Below are 18,340 nucleotides of genomic sequence, written 5' to 3'. Positions count from 1 at the left end.
TTTCGGTTTGCCACGGGAAGCTTATTATTTGTTTACAAAACCATGATGGGGAATTGCTGGGGTATTGATAAAGCGGAGTAAATTAACACTCACTTACTTAATGTTTTTTCAAATAATATCATACAATAATATAAATGAATGATTTCGCAAAATCTCAGTTAAAGATAGATTGAATGATAGAAGCAGGTGCTGCTTTTACTAATATTCCCTGAATATCACGTCTGATTGTAAATGGTCAGATCTGGTTTAGACAAATCAGTGGGTGATATTCTGAGTACCGTCGTGTAATGTCGAGGTCCAATGACAGGCAATCAGTCACCGAGCCGTACCATCTGGTCTACGGGTCGCCTCTTCTGACAAGCTTCCCTTGGACACATTATACTGACCCAGAACCTTAACGGTGTTGATACAATTTTCAGTATGGATTTACGCCGCTTTTAGCACTATTCTACCAATATCGCGGAGGAGGAAATGGGCTACACCAGCTTTAGAGGTAACAGAACCCGAGGGAACGCTTTAACCATTAGTCCATCTCAGCGCCAGTGTTACATGTGTGAATGCACGAGTATATAGAGCACACCAATAGATACAACAGTTCTAGTGTATTATGAAGCAAAAGGTTTATTCTTTTAGTAAAATTAGAATAACAACTGCCCAGTACATTGTTAACATGCCTCCTAGACCAACAGGATATATCTAGGGAGGAGTCCAAACGGTCTAGAAAGACAAGAGAAATTTGGGTTTCCTTATTTCTGAAAAAGAGAATTGTTGTGGTCTCTGTTTGGATTTTATTTATTTGTTTTTAATTATACATTTTGCTACAGAATCCCTGTGTTTCTGAAGCTAAATGACACTACAACTTCAGGATTTACAAGCTGAACTCACTAAGATCGATATATCAAACTTTTAGCATCACGTCCCCTAAGAGCATCTCATTCTACTCCATGCCATTCTGTACTCCTAACGAGGGACGTAGCAATAACATATTCATATAGTTGGAAAAAATACATCATCTCTGATATTCTAAAAATGAATATTCCGTCAAATTGTTTTAGGAATATGAAGCACTGACATATAAAGAAGCAGTATGAATGGGTTTTGCACATATTGAAAGTGTGCACATCGTTATGAATCTAGTCACAAATTACAAGAGGCTTCAGAGAATGTGAAGGACAATAACGCAAAGTAGGATTTGGGATTTAAAAGGAAAATACCCTGCAGTTGCTGAAAACGCACTATTTTAGTAATGATACACAAGAAATTGACACTGTGATACGTTTAAACATGATGTTATAGTTCGCCCTAAAACATGGCATCTTGAACAGCCAGACGTATTTTGTTTCCTAAGGGTTAAACAATTGTCAAAAGTGAAGATAATTATTTCTCCATTTTTATAAGTTTCGTAATGGAACAATGCTGATTTCCGTCACGTTTACATGGCATTTTGTCTTCTTACCCAAAACATTCAAAACTGTTGAATCGGTTTGGTCGATAAAAACGGCTACAAGGAAGTGAATGGAATTAGGAAAATAATACAAAGAAAAGGTAAACATGCAAGTACAAAAAATTACTGGTAGTCCGAATCTCGTTTTTTTCCGAAAAAACTCTGTTTTCCGCACGAGCACGTCAACGTGATTTTTAATATCTATCAGCTTGTGATCAAACAAGGAAACGACTGTTATGAATTATTTACCTGATTATATAATCATATGCTGACATTCATGTAACAAAAACAACAAATGATAATATGGTTATCCTCCGACTGTATCCATAGAAACGCTTTCTCAAATGATCCATATATACTTGTTCAGGAGCAATTGTCCAATGATATCGGTATATGGTTATTGCTATTGGTACACGCTGAGTAACGCTGGGAACATTCACTTGCATGTTATCAACAACAAATATGGGATACGACCTGATATTGTTGAGATGTTCATGATATCGATCACATGTTCACAGTTTCATGTACATGGACACTCGATAAGACCCGTTGTTAACTATAATTGATGAAGACTGGGGATGCGAACCCCACCGCCCAATAATGAGACACATGAGAGAGAGAGAGAGAGAGAGAGAGAGAGAGAGAGAGAGAGAGAGAGAGAGAGAGAGAGAGAGAGAGAGAGAGAGAGAGAGAGAGAGAGAGAGAGAGAGAGAGAGAGAGAGAGAGAGAGAGAGAGAGATATTAGGCTCTACTTTCTTATAATTATCTCTGGAAATAAGAGACTGACTAGGAGTTCCTTTATTTGATTTCTTGCGGCTCAATGAAACATTTTTAACTTTAATGGCAAGTTTGTGTCTGCTCCTGTTAACACGTATACAGGCAACCGCTCATATTGTAAGTTTCTTGCTCTTTTTCACCAATATACTAACAAATTACAAATAATTACAAACAATTTCGATCCACTGTTAAAGAATTTCAAATGAATAATGATCAAGAAATGATTAGCATTCAAATGTGGCGGGGTGAAGTTGGATTTCACGTCGTGGTCAGGATTATTCCTGTTTAAATAGCGCATGGCTGAATGTCTGGCTGCTTGCCGTCCGAAATGTCTGTTTTGTATATAAGTCGAACTGACCAACCGTTGTTTTATCTCCTTAATGTTGAGCTAGTTTTGGTGCTTGTTATTCTGTCTATCTTAAACAACGTCGGGTGGAGTTGAGTTTAAATTTCAAAACGTGTTCGAAAATCCCGTCAGTGGGACAAAGTGATTTTTGGTTCTGAGGTGAGGAAATATGTCGGCAAGCTGTGAACAGAAGCATCTTCAGTCCTGCCTCCGAAGCCGCGAGATCGATCGATATCTTGTGCAGGTTGGGTTGACATCAGAAACCTAAGAGGCTTGAAGCATGAATATATATCTCTGAAAAATATGTGGTAATTCAACATGTGTTTAAACAGACTGACCGACAAGTTTTTAACATGCCATAATATTGCTTGTTGAAAGTGTTTGGGCAAAATTTTAATTTTTATCAAATCTATGACAAAGCAAAGATTAGAGAATCACTTTCTTTCCAATACATATGTCTGATCCTTTATGATGTATGTGGAATAAATATCTTTGCCTCGAACAAAGTAAACTTAAACTGCGTTCATTCTAAAAAAAAATAATGATTTTTTTAATACGCATTTCTCCCGTGAAGATCCGGGTTAGAATTGACCTTCAGCAACCCATGCTTGTAAAATGGGATCGGATGGCCAGGTTCGCTGACGTGGTTGACACATGTCATCGTATAACAAGATCAATGTTCGTGCTGTTGATCACTGGATTGTCTGGTCCAGACCCGATTATTTACAGACCTCCGCCATATAACTTGAATGTTGCTGCACTTGACATGAGACAAACAAACAAACAAATTTTTCTCACCTTTAAATGAACCTCATTTAAGCATCTCCACATGGGTCTTATACACTCACTCAGTACATATTCACGGAGATAGCTTGAGTGACAGTGTACCTGTGTATTTTAAATAATGACGCGCTGTCTAGACCATTGCTCCTAGACCTAGACATGTCACTTTTGTGAAACTGTGAATAACACAGAAACAAGTCTATTGCTTTCTGTAGGACAGGGTCCTACTGCACATGGAAATAGGGCAAACTGATTTCCTCACTGATGTTTGTTACGCCGTTCTCGTGTATAGTTAAATAAACAACTGACCTGCCTGAGCGGTGTTTGTACATCGGAGAAATGGACATCGACATTTATCGTACCTCACACACAAATGTCGTTTTCTGATAGGCTGAGCGCTCCTCCATAATTTTCGATGTACCCCGCTTACATGCGAGTAAAATTTCTATGTACCCTGCTGGGCATGTCGAACTCATTTGGTACTTCATGGAAGTAATTCTATATCTCGAATAACACTGAATTACGTATGACGTATAGAAATTATCGATGTTTCGCGGATGCAAATTGATGGAAGGGAGATAACTCTAAATCATTTTTTTCCTGTCAGCTGCAAAATCCAGCGATGGCTAAACAAGTTCAATACACGTGCTTCAAACAATTCAAAATTAACATAGAGGTGTTCGGTAAGCTGAGTACGTTGTTCACTGGTCCCTCGGGGTCCATGGGTTGATTCACTTACTCACACAATCAGTGAAATGTAATTTGGTAAACACACACAGAGAGACATACACAGACACACACAGAGAGACATACACAGACACACACGCACACACACAGACACACAGAGACACAGACAGACAGACAGACAGACAGACAGACACACACACACACACACACACACACACACACACACACCTCTTTCATCAACTTGGAGATATCAACTACAGCAAATGACTTGCCATGGGCCGGTCGTGCACGGATCACGTGTACAAAAAACAATCATGTTCGGTTAGTGCACCTAATGAATCTATACCAGACTAACAAAGTAAAAGCCAGGGCGATTCCTAGGTCGAGACCAATTGGTAACAGAAGCGGATACGCGACCTGTGGGGTAGCTCAGTAACTGACGTCTACACACCCATCTTTGCTTCTCAACTCTTGCAGGAACACCTTGCCTTGTGGGGACCGGAGCTGAGGTTCTGGAGACAATACGGTGTAATATACTGTTCGCTGGTTTCAACTGGACAGCAAAATCCTGCGGGCGTCCACCAAACCGCTGCGCTGATCACGTCGTCCGTTTGGTATGGAAGTCTAATGGTGTGGGGGTGGTATGACAGCTGACGAGATAACAGAACACATCAATGGCACGGCGACATCGTTGGAGATAATCTTTTTCCCCTTTGTTTCTTGAGTGCACACGTCATGCTGCACTTCACAGCTTAACCACCCGGACACTCCTCGCCCTGTCTGGTCTTTGCATTGCAGTCTGTTGTAGACGTCTCATCAGTTTCAATCTAAGTTTATGCTCCAATATATAGAATCAGGACAATTCATCCTAATAGTGTCAACTGGAGTTCCCCTTCAACAGTTTTCAACTGAAGTTCACCCCAATAGTATTAAATGAAGTTCATCTTCCCATAATTATCAACTAAGGTTCCCGCCAACAATTTTCAACTAAAGCTCACCCTAAAAGTATCAATAGTTTTCAACTCAGGTTTCCCTCCAATACATTTCAACTAATGCTGACCGATCTGTAATTAGATTTAAGGTCACCCTCCAAAATTTTTCAACAAAAGTTCAACGTTATGACTATGTAAAAAGCCTGCGAGGGGAGAGAGTTGTTTGGGTTTGTTGTTGTTGTTGTTGTTTTTGTTTTGTTTTGTTTTTTTGCTCGTTGAAATATTCAGCTTCAACTTCAACGATGTTACTATTATTCGAAGTTGTATTTGAAAAATATTTTCATTCCGAAGTTACTGAAATTGAAACGGCGTGACAAGTTGGACTAACAACCTTATGATACCCCGTTGTCCTATCCTTCAGACCCAAGTTACTCCTGATCAGCATTCCTAAACGCTGACAGCAATACTGTGTGGAAAGCGGTTACAGTTTTAGAAATACACGTTCACGGGACTCTTGAGTTGTGGCCCTTTTAAATGGCGCATTCAAGCACGGTGATGGATATAAGGGATTTTAGAGGCGCATTTTTCAGATTGCAATTAAACTTGCATCCCAGGAAGTGATCAAGCGATAAAAATTACAGTCTTCGCATCAGTTTCTATTATGGGGTTCGATCACGGTTTTTAAAGTGCTATTGATTTTAGAGAATATAATCAAAATTTGTATTTATCTCCATCCAGTTTTTACATGTACATCTTCTACAAGTGTAAACGAATTGCAGAATGTGTTGAACAGGGCGTATGCAATCGCGACAATTAATATTTTGCACATGAAAATGGCATAATCGTTGACTTTCTGACTTGTTTAGACCATAACATCGTCTGTATTATTTACACGCTTTCTTACTTCGGAGGTGTGGTTACCTAGTAGTTAAAGCGTTCGTTCATCACGCTGAATGGGTTCGATTCCCTAACTGGGTGCAATGTGTGAAACCTATTTCTGGTGGCTCCCGGACATCTCTGGAATATTGTTAAAAAAGCGGCGTAAAATCTAACCTATGTTTTTCTGATGGAAGGGAAAACAGTTCTCAAATGTGTACTGTGACAGAATGTATTATCGTGGGACTTCAGGTGCCTTCACCTTGTATCAAATGCTGTAAATATGGATAGTTTCTTGTTGGAGACAATTAGAAATAGGATGTACTATTTGTTCAGTTAGAATTTTATTTGTTTGAGTGGCATTTTAGAAGTTGAGGTGTGCAAATAGGACAAATTGTATGGATAACAACTTCTTCGGTGCAGATTCTTGTACCCTCTTGTTTCAAGTGGGGCGTTCCCAGTTATATATATACCAATATATGTTTTGTTTCATGTCATTCATTCACCTGATGAAAGATTAAGATATACACCGAAACGTTGTGTTCCTCATAACAGAGAACATGACATTTATATAATTCTGTTGTTTTTTATGTACATCACTTCTAAATGCCACTCAAAGACCTTTTAGTAACACGGTGTGTTGTAAATAAATAAAATTCTAATAGGACAAATTGTATGGATAACAACTTCTTTATTGCGTGATAGCGACGTTTCGGTGCAGATTCTTGTACCGTTGTCAAGCATGAAAGAGGGAGACAGGTTGTCTGATAAATATCGAGAAGTTCATTTTCCCCGTGCGTTTCACGCATGAACTGTTATAGCACACTCCATTTCGGAACAGGTACAATCCCAACGAATTGAATCAACACAATATACTGATCAAATATGTTTAGGACCACCGGTCCATTTCACGAAGCAAATGACATTTTCCAGGTTTTTTTTAACAAAATTGTTGAATATCTAAAATGATTGTCAATGCCCCAATCATCTATTTGTCTTCGTCTTAACTAAAGGTTAGCGTGGAATATCAGTATCTTACGCCTGAAATTCCAGTCTTATCATTCGAAGGAATATGCGGTGTTGATTTCATGTCACGGTTAGCATGTATTGCACGTGCATAATCGTCAAGCTACCTGTAGCTGTACTCGCCCAACTCGTTGTACCGCCTCTCTTGTCACAAATGCGTTTAATGCGCAGAATCATCTAATATGTGTCTAGCAGTGTGTCGAAACGTCGCCTATACACAATAAAGAACCAGTATATCCGTTAAAATAAAGAAAAGAACAGCCCTCTTCCTTGATCTATCCAACTTCTAGAATCCCATTCAAAGAAAAGAAGTTCTTATGTTCACAAAAAAATAAAAACATAAATAAATAAAATGAAAAACATTACAAGCGTGTCTCGGTTGTTTCAAAGTTTTATAATGACATAAAACAAGGACCTTGAGTTCTCTTTGCATTTAAATATGATATAATCCAGCACTGCTATGTTCGTATCATGGAACTGCATCTGTATTGCCAAATGATATAAAAAATATACATGTTACAGTTACAAGTCCCTGGCAGAAATAATAAAGTGTGAAGTTGATATCAGAAATGATATACACCTAGATTTATTTAACTATCTCTTGCTACGCTGCTCTTCAGATGCATCTTCCAAGACGTATGAGCAAGTGTATGCAACGAGTAGGCGAACGATTGCTCACAGTATGAGAAAACGATGTTCACCAGTGTTAAATTAAATCCGAGATGGGTTTTGTTTACATTTTAAACGAGTAGTCCTTTCACACCTGACTAATTTACTAGATTTCACAGAGGTTCTTGGTTTATCAATTGTCATTTTATTTTTTACTGATGAGGAATACAAGGATTCGTGTAAAGAAGATGGTTTTGAATTATAACGGACATACGTGTTACGTGATTTTTATGTAAACACAGTGAGTGGAAGTTCACTTTGACGTTCGTGTAGTTTCCTAAACATTCTCAGCGATTGCCTGTTCATAGATATAGAAAACGAATTTCAAACAGAATATATGGTTTCGACATCAAAGTGAAGTTGAAGAGGGACTCGCATCGTACGATTTATGTGCAGTGTATCAAACGTAGAATGCCTTCTCATTCAGCGACGACAAGCTAGATGAAGTGTGTAGATACGTTTGAGTTCGGGTGAAAGTCGGTACCAGTGGTCGGCAAGAAGACCGACTCAAGTTGAAATTCATGATTGGTTTAGTTACGTTCTCTTTTTTGTACAATGTAACATTGTGGAACCAACCACAGAGCCAGCTGACGCCCAGGCAACATGTGGATTAAAACAGTAGTCTGAGCATCCAGACACAAGAGCCACACCTATACCTGCACCACGTGAATGGGTCTAATAAGGTGTAACGTTTATCATTTGGGCACCAGTGACGTCATTTTCAAGGGACGTAAGCCATGATACGATCATTGTGGACTATTAGAACTTGTAGAAACTTTGAATCGATAAAACGCTAAAAATAAATAAATAAATAAATTAGTTACCTCTGATACTTGTTTTGTTTTGGCCATAAAACTACTTGATAAGCATTTCTTACGATGAAAAAGTCGAAGACGAAACGGTCAATTTTCGTGCAAACGTGTCCTTTAGAAAGGGATGGGTGATGTATCAGTGGTAGGTGTTTTGAAGTGATTGACTTTCAAAAATAAACTATAGTGTTTGGATTGTCAGTTTGTTTGTTTCAGTCTTAGTTTTTTATTTGCATACGAGGCTTTGGTTACAGTAGTTAACATGTGTGAGCCGGGGACTGTATTCTCACTGTCAGAATTTGGTCAACAGGCTAGATCAATATAAGACAGGAGAATTATAGCTTTTATAACTGAGCAAGTTTCAGTTCATTTCCTTCAAGAGTTTCACAAGTCAACAATGCCAAAATTACCTTTTCAGAGAAACTAAGGGTGTTGTGAGAGGGTTTAGGTCTGAAGACAAATATTCTTTATATCGGAAAAACATGCAATAGACCTCACTTCCAACCAAACACTTCAATACACTTTCAACGAATGACTGTTAAGTCATGGTCATTGTTCTTGTTTTTTTCAGCACTGTAGATATGTTGGACAAACTTGAATTGACGATGGGCTGGGGTTCTGTGGGTATATTTATGAAATCAATCTTTATATGCATTGCTGGTGTAAGGGTGATGTGGAGGATGTCAAAGGCAAACAGAAGTCAGACAGAGCCTAAAAGTACAAGTTAACGTGACCATCACATGAGCTGAAAACATAAATGAAAGCTGATGTCAAGATTAAATCAAACAAGACACCAAACAAGAAAAATAGCACACAAAAAATTTATTGCGCAGTTAATATTATATAACGATAACAATAATAAAAGCAAACTGTGTGTCTGTACAAGCATGTACAGGTTACGGACTGCTTACAGTGACTGGCAGATAAGGTTTGACTAGACAATTCTGTGATCAAAAGCGGGAGTATCAATCTACACATCTGGGATACAATGACATGTGTCAACCAAGTCAGCAAACCTGACCACCGATCCAGTTAATATTTGAAAAAAAAATAACATTCATCAAAATCCATTGCCATAAAGTGTACGAAAGTAAAGCATCATCAGGTGGTTTGCTTCCAAGGTTGTAATTTTTTCAAGCTTTCACTTCAGCACTTCTAACAGACCCAAACATGATTAAATATATGTGTATTATCTAAATTGGCTACATGTTGCATGCACAGTATCCTGAAGTTCAAAACTGAAAGAACTGAATTTGAAACTGTAATGGTTAGCAATGTCTGATACCTTCTGATGCTATTCATAAATTATATGTGATTAATGTATCATAACAAAAGCAAAACAGATCAACTAATGGGGGATAGAAATATTGTATTCACATACTTGAACATTAAAGTTTGATATGTGACACACATACAGAAACTATTTCGTACATTATATAGAATTTATACATGAAACAAAATATATCAAAGGCAAAAGAAGACTTGCCTTCCCCATCACCTTCAAAGCCATCATCATCTGTAGCAGCAGTAACCCCACTATCAACATCTTCAATTCCACAGCATTATCATCAGCCAGCAGTTGGGATAATTGTCATCGGTAAGAAAGGTACTTTAAAAAATAATAATTTCGGGCAGTGCTTTATTCTTAAGAAACAAACAAAAAGAACAAAAACCAACTCACATTTAGGAATTCAGATACAAAATGAATTTTAAAAATTTACAGCAAAAAAATGTCTATCTGTATCCACACACACCATCTGGCTATGTAATTTTTTCTGTATAATTATTCACCATTTCACCATTGCTAGATGTAATATATTAAGTTGTAAAATAGGGAGATGCAAATTTGGCTACTTGAATCACCCACACCTATCGAACTGTAAAGTACATGTATTGCATTCTAGTCAATGATACTGGGCTATTTTATTTCAAATGGCACACATTTCATTTTCAATGCACTGGAGTCACACTATGAATCCCCCCTTTTTTGACAAAACAATAAATGAATTATCCCCACATCCTAACAATGTCTTGATAGTGGTTTTGAGTAGTAAAACTTGGAACTATGTCCTCACAAAAAACTGCAATGAGTAGTATATACAATGACAGTTCTGGACCACTTTCAAGAAAGTCATTTCTTGAAAGTGGTCCAGAACTGTCATTGTATATACTACTAAATGCATTAAAAATGGTTAAAGCTCTCCCGAAGTAGTTTTATGTTTGTTGGTTGTTTAACCCTCATTCAGCAATATTGAAGCTATAAGACAATCTGTAAATAATTGAGAAATTCGCCAGACAATCCAGTAGTTGACATAACAAGCATTGATCTAAAGAACTGGGAATTTTTTGGGATGACAAACATACCGAGTCAGCGAAGGAGGCCAACCCATCCCTTAAGTTGCCTCTTACATCAAACATGGGTTGTTAAAGACTAGGGATGGTGAGGCAGCCTAGTGGTTAAGGTGTTTGCTCCTCACACGAAGACCAGGTACGAAACCCCACTTGGGCACACTGTGTTAAGATGTGATATTGCTGGAATACTCCGAAAAGTAACATAAAACTAAACTTACTAACTTGCAGTTGTAGATAGCATCTTCGTGGGTGTACAAAGTGGCTTTTGTCTGGAGATTTATAAATATGCTACATAATGTATGAGCAATAATTATACACAATGTAATGCCAAGAAAAGCAGCCAGGATACGTTATACTGACCTTTGTGATTGGTCCATTATTTCCAGCAGGAATTGATTATGATCACTTAATAAGTGAGAGACATGTTGCCAACTCCAGATCTCAGTGTCTGCTTTAAACACCCTAGATGTCCAAAAGGAAGTCTAAAGTAGAAAAGAAGCAGGAAAGAGAGGGCTGATCTCCGTCATGGGATATCGTAGATGGAATTAGTGGTCACTTTTGTGTTTACTGGCAAAGGTTTAATTCACGATAGTTATAAAGACGAATTTAATAATGTTCCAAAACATCAAACCAGTCATTATATAATCAAACAGAAATCCAGATGTTCCTTTTCCCTGATTGGTAAGTTCTGGATGTTCCAAGCAAGGTAGTTGGTTACTACAACTGCCACAATTTGAATGCACACAGTTGGTGAGTAGTATTTTAGCCTGTGGCCTGATTTCAGAATTTGTTTATTTGACATGTGTAGTTATGGCTGTAAGGAGAATGGTGTATGATGATTTGTATGAGTAGAGTCAAGATGAGAACAAATTCAATTGATGGAATGGTTGGAAGCGTTTGGTTTGATTGGAGATTTCAGTGGAGAGTGTGAGAAGTGTCACAGTATTGTGGCAGCATACGAAAACGAAAGGATTCGAGTTGGAGCGAGTGTTATGCATGGACTTGTTCTAATATGCAGCGCAATTGTAAATTTGTTGCAAAGTGTGATTCTTGATTTTGTAAGTTAGAAAGCTGAAATTATGAACTTGACATTTTATTGGGTTATCAAGTGAGAGAAAATTCTGTGAAAGTGCATTTGCGTCTGGTCTCAGATCATACTTCAGTTAACTGGTACAATTATTCCAGAGATGTGTATTTGTTTGTGATAGAAGAGGAGAATGAGACGATAGGTGGGCCAGGAATTGAGGTGGAGATTGGTGAGAATAAGTTTGGTAAGCGCAAGCTTCACGGAGGAGGGCGAGTGGATGGTTTATGGGCGTTTAAGGTATCGAGAAGGAAGGTAGCAGAATGTTTTTGGAAGTTGACGTGAATACCCTTTGAGTGTGTTGAGGAAGTGTGTGTGACCGGAATCAGTCTTTCATTCTGATTGTTGGGACTGAATGTGACAGTGAATCATTGTAAGGAATTTGTGAATATGAAAATGTTGTGCGTACTAATAATATTGAGAGTACACAAAAAGTGGTGGAAGCGTCCTTGCCCCAGGTATGGAACTACGAAAGGATTGTATGGCAGTTACTTTGTACAGTGCATTGTGAGGAAGCAATGTTGTCAGGGTGATCCTCTTGTAACATTTCTTTTTTTTATCCACCGTGTCTTTTACCCCATAAAAAAACCTGCATGATTATATTAAAACCATTCTTGCAAATAATGAAATCAGGTAAACTTTCCTTTTTGTTTATATTATAAATGAAAATGGAAAAAGATTGATACATCGATGCATCTAAGGCCTAAAATATATCATTGTTGAATTATTAAATACTAATAATCATAGAATTTCAAGGGCTAAAACAAAACAGTACATTACTGGTTTATTTTTGTCAGTGACTTCTTAAAGAATCAAAACTGCAATTGACAACTCCCCAAAATAATACGAATTCTAAAAACAGTGTTGAAGGGGAACAAAGGGCTAGAAAAGATTATCGATTAGTATCCAAGTTCTATTGAATGGGCCAACACAGAGATATCTTGCCAATCCCTTGCGTAAACTAATAAAAGTGCAGTCAACCCTATAGCTTACTGAACTTCAAAGCAAGCAAAAGTATCAACTACCAAAAGGAACAGTCAAAACCTTTGAGGGTTTCAACTGGCAAAGAAAAGATTGGACACAAATCTCACAACATTGCTTACAAAACTTCAAGACTACACCAAGAAAATGAGTCACTTGATCCATTTTTCAGCCTAGAAAGGCAAAAATGCTTACTGCTAAGAAAATGAGTCACATCATCATCAAATTATTCAGCTTACCCAACATCAAGACAATCAGCACGTCTTTGTGCCAAGAAAATGAGTCACAACATCATCAAAAACTAGAGCTTATCCAACTTCAACAAAATCAGTAGTTTCCTGCAAAGAAAATGAATCACTTATCCAACTATAAGAAAATGAGCAGTTTCACTGCCATAATGAGTGACATCATCATCAAATTGCCCACCTTACCCAGCTTCAACAAAATCAGCAGTTTTACTGCCAAGAAAATAGTCACATCATCATCAAAAACTAGAGCTTATCCAACTTCAACAAAATCAGTAGTTTCCTGCAAAGAAAATGAATCACTTATCCAACTATAAGAAAATGAGCAGTTTCACTGCCATAATGAGTGACATCATCATCAAATTGCCCACCTTACCCAGCTTCAACAAAATCAGCAGTTTTACTGCCAAGAAAATAGTCACATCATCATCATCAAAAACTAGAGCTTATCCAACTTCAACAAAATCAGCAGTTTCCTGCAAAGAAAATGAATCACTTATCCAACTATAAGAAAATGAGCAGTTTCACTGCCATAAGGATTGACATCATCATCAAATTATTCAGCTTACCCAACATCAAGAAAATCAGTAGTTTCACTGCTAAGAAAATGAGTCACATCATCATCAAATTATTCAGCTTACCCAACGTCAAGACAATCAGCACATCTTTGTGCCAAGAAAATGAGTCACAACATCATCAAATTGCTCACCTTACCCAGCGTCAAGAAAATCAGAAATTTTACTGACAAGAAAATGAGTCACATCATCATCAAATACTATAGCCTATCCAACTTCAACAAAATCAGTAGTTTCCTGCAAAGAAAATGAATCACTTATCCAACTATAAGAAAATGAGCAGTTTCACTGCCATAATGAGTGACATCATCATCAAATTGCTCACCTTACCCAGCTTCAACAAAATCAGCAGTTTTACTGCCAAGAAAATAGTCACATCATCATCAAAAACCAGAGCTTATCCAACTTCAACAAAATCAGTAGTTTCCTGCAAAGAAAATGAGTCACTTATCCAACTATAAGAAAATGAGCAGTTTCACTGCCATAATGAGTGACATCATCATCAAATTATTCAGCTTATCCAACATCAAGAAAATCAGTAGTTTCACTGCTAAGAAAATGAGTCACATCATCATCAAATTATTCAGCTTACCCAACATCAAGACAATCAGCACGTCTTTGTGCCAAGAAAAAAAAAGACGTGCCAAGAAAATGAGTCACAACATCATCAAATTGCTCACCTTACCCAGTGTCAAGAAAATCAGAAATTTTACTGTCAAGAAAATGAGTCACATCATCATCAAAAACTAGAGCTTATCCAACTTCAACAAAATCAGTAGTTTCCTGCAAAGAAAATGAGTCACTTATCCAACTATAAGAAAATGAGCAGTTTCACTGCCATAAGGAGTGACATCATCATCAAATTGCCCACCTTACCCAGCTTCAACAAAATCAGCAGTTTTACTGCCAAGAAAATAGTCACATTATCATCATCAAAAACTAGAGCTTATCCAACTTCAACAAAATCAGTAGTTTCCTGCAAAGAAAATGAGTCACTTATCCAACTATAAGAAAATGAGCAGTTTCACTGCCATCAGTGACATCATCGTCAAATTATTCAGCTTACCCAACATCAAGAAAATCAGTAGTTTCACTACTAATTAAGAAAATGAGTCACAACATCATCAAATTGCTCACCTTACCCAGTGTCAAGAAAATCAGAAATTTTACTGCCAAGAAAATGAGTCACATCATCATAAAAAACTAGAGCTTATCCAACTTCAACAAAATGAGTCACTTATCCAACTATAAGAAAATGAGCAGTTTCACTGCCATCAGTGACATCATCATCAAATTATTCAGCTTACCCAACATCAAGAAAATCAGTAGTTTCACTGCTAAGAAAATGAGTCACATCATCATCAAATTATTCAGCTTACCCAACATCAAGACAATCAGCACGTCTTTGTGCCAAGAAAATGAGTCACAACATCACCAAATTGCTCACCTTACCCAGTGTCAAGAAAATCAGAAATTTTACTGACAAGAAAATGAGTCACATCATCATCAAAAACCAGAGCTTATCCAACTTCAACAAAATCAGTAGTTTCCTGCAAAGAAAATGAATCACTTATCCAACTATAAGAAAATGAGCAGTTTCACTGCCATAAGGAGTGACATCATCATCAAATTATTCAGCTTACCCAACATCAAGAAAATCAGTAGTTTCACTACTAATTAAGAAAATGAGTCACATCATCATCAAATTATTCAGCTTACCCAACATCAAGACAATCAGCACGTCTTTGTGCCAAGAAAAAAAAGACGTGCCAAGAAAATGAGTCACAACATTATCAAATTGCTCACCTTACCCAGTGTCAAGAAAATCAGAAATTTTACTGTCAAGAAAATGAGTCACATCATCATCAAAAACTAGAGCTTATCCAACTTCAACAAAATCAGTAGTTTCCTGCAAAGAAAATGAGTCACTTATCCAACTATAAGAAAATGAGCAGTTTCACTGCCATAAGGAGTGACATCATCATCAAATTATTCAGCTTACCCAACATCAAGAAAATCAGTAGTTTCACTACTAATTAAGAAAATGAGTCACATCATCATCAAATTATACAGCTTACCCAACATAAAGAAATTCAGCACGTCTTTGTGCCAAGGAAATGAGTCACAACATCATCAAATTGCTCACCTTACCCAGCGTCAAGAAAATCAGATATTTTACTGCCAAGAAAATGAGTCACATCATCATCAAAAACTAGAGCTTATCCAACTTCAACAAAATCAGTAGTTTCCTGCAAAGAAAATGAATCACTTATCCAACTATAAGAAAATGAGCAGTTTCACTGCCATAAGGAGTGACATCATCATCAAATTATTCAGCTTACCCAACATCAAGAAAATCAGTAGTTTCACTACTAATTAAGAAAATGAGTCACATCATCATCAAATTATACAGCTTACCCAACATAAAGAAATTCAGCACGTCTTTGTGCCAAGAAAATGAGTCACAACATCATCAAATTGCTCACCTTACCCAGCGTCAAGAAAATCAGATATTTTACTGCCAAGAAAATGAGTCACATCATCATCAAAAACTAGAGCTTATCCAACTTCAACAAAATCAGTAGTTTCCTGCAAAGAAAATGAATCACTTATCCAACTATAAGAAAATGAGCAGTTTCACTGCCATAAGGAGTGACATCATCATCAAATTGCCCACCTTACCCAGCTTCAACAAAATCAGCAGTTTTACTGCCAAGAAAATAGTCACATCATCATCAAAAACTAGAGCTTATCCAACTTCAACAAAATCAGTAGTTTCCTGCAAAGAAAATGAATCACTTATCCAACTATAAGAAAATGAGCAGTTTCACTGCCATAAGGAGTGACATCACCATCAAATTATTCAGCTTACCCAACATCAAGACAATCAGCACGTCTTTGTGCCAAGAAAATGAGTCACAACATCATCAAATTGCTCACCTTACCCAGTGTCAAGAAAATCAGAAATTTTACTGTCAAGAAAATGAGTCACATCATCATCAAAAACTAGAGCTTATCCAACTTCAACACTTCAACACTAGCACACCAGATTGAGGAAACACAAGCCATCATAACACACTCATCTGTTGAACAGAAGGTGGAATCAATCACCAAGTGTATTGTTGATGTGGCAGAAGAAACTTATCCTTCAACCAAACTTCACAAGAGACCACCTGCACCTTGGTGGAATGAAAGTATAAGCAAGGACAGAAAGGCTAGAAGAAGAGCCAGAAGAACTTGGAAACGCACCCGCAACTTGAGGGACAAAATAGCATACAAATGTCTAGAAGCCAAAGTAAAGAGGGATATCAAGATCGCCAAAACCACTAGTTGGAGAAATTTCATCTCAACTCTTACAAGAGACACTCCTTCCCATACTATCTGGAGGAAAATAAAAGCAATCAACGGCAACACCAACTCAAGTCAACCAGCCCTATTCCATGATGGTGTAATGATCACTGACACGAAAGAAAAGGCGCAGTTATTTGGAAATCACTATGCCAACAAGTGTTCCTCCATTGACACGGATTTCAACAAAAGTACCTTTTCTGATAGTGAACAACATATTGCTGACAACCTAGATTTGCTGTATTCTTCTGAGGCTGAGGAGGACCAACCTTTCACGAGACATGAAATGGACCTTGCCATAAAAGAACTGACACTAAAAGCTGCTGGTCCTGATAAAATTCACAACCAGATGCTGATGGACCTACCACCAAATGCAAAAGACATCATACTCAATCTGTTTAATGAGATTTGGGACTCTGGCACTTATCCATCAGCATGGAAGACTAGCCAAGTAATTCCTCTTCTAAAACCAAACAAAGATAAACTAGCCATTAAATCATACCGTCCTATTGCCCTCACCTCCTGCCTAGGTAAACTCATGGAAAAGATGATCACCAGACGATTAACATGGAAATTGGAGACAGAAAAGATCTTTCACAAATCTCAGTGTGGCTTCCGCCCAAAATCAGGTACCATAGATGCACTCATGCAGCTAACTGAACAATGTCATCAAGGATTAAGCAGGAATGAATACACGGTTATAATCCTGATCGATCTAGAAGGTGCATTTGATAAGGTGTGGTGGGATGGAGTCACCTTAAAGGCAGCTGAACTGGGAATAAGTGGCAGACTTCTTAAATTCATCAGAAGCTTCCTCAGCGAAAGACACATCCAAACCAAAGTAGGTAATGAGTATTCAGACTTAATCAGCATCAACACTGGAACACCCCAGGGTTCAATAATCAGCCCAATCCTTTTTAACATCATGATGCAGGATCTACCATCTGTAGTTTCAAAGCCACTGGGACAAGTCACATATGCTGATGATGGCTCCATATATATCACTCACAAAGATCTCAACCACATTGTGACGCATGCCAATGAATGTATGGAAGCAATAAACAATTGGGCAACCAAGTGGAAATTAAAGATATCCCAAGATAAGACAGAATACACAGTCATCACCAGAAAACGAAAACATGTATTGCCACTTGACAAACTTGGTATACAAATCTCTGGTCGGTCAATAGGCTACAACAAAAATCCGAAAATACTAGGGCTAACACTCGACCCTAAACTCACATGGAATGCCCATATTGACCGGTTACATCATGACTGTCTAAAGAGGCTGAACCTCATGAAGGTCATTTCATCAAAAGCTTGGGGGGCCGATTTTACCACCCTAAGAACATTCTATCTGACATATATCAGGAGTAAGATGTCATATGCCATGGAAATCTGGTCAT

Source organism: Haliotis asinina, chromosome 2 (genome assembly GCF_037392515.1).
Source record: "Haliotis asinina isolate JCU_RB_2024 chromosome 2, JCU_Hal_asi_v2, whole genome shotgun sequence".
NCBI classification, from domain to species: Eukaryota; Metazoa; Mollusca; class Gastropoda; order Lepetellida; family Haliotidae; genus Haliotis; species Haliotis asinina.
Note: the sequence above shows the minus strand (reverse complement) of the source record.